We start from the raw sequence: 2,389 nt of genomic DNA, 5'->3' as shown, positions 1-2,389 counted from the left end.
TGTCTATGTTAAGGGTCAGTTTCCACTCCCTGCACCAAGTGCCTATCCGCTGCAGATCTTCCTGCATTTCGCTACAATTTTCTAATGCTGCAACTTCTCTGTATACTGCAGCATCATCCGCGAAAAGCCGCATGGAGCTTCCGACACTATCAACTAGGTCATTTGTATATATTGTGAAAAGCAATGGTCCCATAACACTCCCCTCTGGCACGCCAGAGATTACTTTAACGTCTGTAGACGTCTCTCCATTGATAACAACATGCTGTGTTCTGTTTGCTAAAAACTCTTCAATCCAGCCACACAGCTGGTCTGATATTCCGTAGGCTCTTACTTTGTTTATCAGGCGACAGTGCGGAACTGTATCGAACACCTTCCGGAAGTCACGGAAAATGGAATCTACCTGGGAGCTTGTTTCTAATATTTTGTGGGTCTCATGAGCAAATAAAGCGAGTTGGGTCTCACACGATCGCTGTTTCCGGAATCCATGTTGATTCCTACGGAATAGATTCTGGGTTTCCAGAAATGACATGATACGCGAGCAAAAAACATTTTCTAAAATTCTACAACAGATCGATGTCAGAGATATAGGCCTATAGTTTTGCGCATCTGCTCGACGACCCTTCTTGAAGACTGGGACTACCTGTGCTCTTTTCCAATCATTTGGAACCTTCCGTTCCTCTAGAGACTTGCGGTACACGGCTGTTAGAAGGGGGGCAAGTTCTTTCGCGTACTCTGTGTAGAATCGAATTGGTATCCCGTCAGGTCCAGTGGACTTTCCTCTGTTGAGTGATTCCAGTTGCATTTCTATTCCTTGGACACTTATTTCGATGTCAGCCATTTTTTCGTTTGTGCGAGGATTTAGAGAAGGAACTGCAGTGCGGTCTTCCTCTGTGAAACAGCTTCGGAAAAAGGTGTTTAGTACTTCAGCTTTACGCGTGTCATCCTCTGTTTCAATGCCATCATCATCCCGGAGTGTCTGGATATGCTGTTTCGAGCCACTTACTTATTTAACGTAAGATCAGAGGAACAGAAAGTTTGTTGGAACCGGAAGTGAATAGCAACGAAATCCTTACTTCAGATTGGAATACGTATCGTAAAGATAGATTAGTCGCCAATGGTAGCGACGTATTTATTGCAATAAAGAACTCGATAATATCTAGCGACGTTATCACGGATTCCGAATGTGAATTAATCTGGGTAAAGTTAAGCATCGAAGAACGGCAGCAGTGGTAACCGGATGCTTAAAGAGCGCCTGGGTTAGGGTCTGCAGTGGTGGAGTGCTTTCAGAATATCGTTAGTATTCCGATCATGCCGTGGTTACAGGGAGTGACTTCACCTGTTCAGGTATAATTTGGGAAAATCATGCTATCGAAACTGGTACCAAAGACAGGGATCCGTGTGGCATTATTCTGAAAGTCTTGATCGAAAATAAATTAGAACAGATAATTAGAGAACCAAGTAGTAAAGATAGAACTCTCACCACTTTCCCATAGTTGACCATGTTACTGGCGTACTTCAGTACCATATGGCGTGGCCAGTTTCGAAGCCTGCGTTCCGAATTAGGGACGCACTTCTTATTCGTCGCAATAGCGTCACTGCTGCTCAAGAAAGTAAGTTATTTCTGTCATCTGCAGCTTCTATATATGGCGTTCAAATCAACAAATAAAATGTTGTGCAAAATAAAAGGGACACACACTTTGTGGGAATATGAAATGGATTGGTTACAGATGCTCAATCGTAGGTAAAACAGGTAGCAGACTACGGTTCATTGGTAGAATGCTAGGGAAATGAGGTCAGTCTCCCAATTGGATTGTTTACGACTTACTTGTAACGTAATTGTAGTAGATTGTTACTGTTGAGTTCGTATGAGTAGAGTTATACCTGAAAACCGGAATAAATTAACAATTGGTTTCTTTTTACCAACCTTCCGACTCAGATGAAACAGTTGCTGAACAGTTCAAAGAAGATTTTAGTTTCATTGCAAATAGGTACCTCATCCACACACTTAAGATATGTTTGAAGTCGCTGGTAGGCATAAAAAATCGTCCGAAATCGTACTATATGGTTTCTCCGAAAATTATTTTGAAGATTTAGCTCAGGAGCTCACTCGAAGTGTAAACGGGTGCGAAAATATACTCAACCTCTTAGCAACAAATAATCGCGAGCAAACAACGAGCATTATGATGAGTACGGGGATTAGTGACCACAAGGTGGTTGTAGCGAGAATGAATACCGTGACACAAAACCTTCCAAAAATAAACGCAAAATATATCTATTTAAGAAAGCAAATAAAAATTCACTTGGCATCTGCCTAAGAGACAGCCTCCATTCGTTCCGAGCTAACCATGAAAGAGCGGACCAGATGTGGCTTAAATTCAAAAAAATAGTA

The sequence above is a fragment of the Schistocerca serialis genome, chromosome 1 (genome assembly GCF_023864345.2).
Source record: "Schistocerca serialis cubense isolate TAMUIC-IGC-003099 chromosome 1, iqSchSeri2.2, whole genome shotgun sequence".
NCBI lineage: Eukaryota > Metazoa > Arthropoda > Insecta > Orthoptera > Acrididae > Schistocerca > Schistocerca serialis.
The sequence above is the reverse complement of the archived record's forward strand: the minus strand, read 5'-3'. Positions refer to the sequence as shown.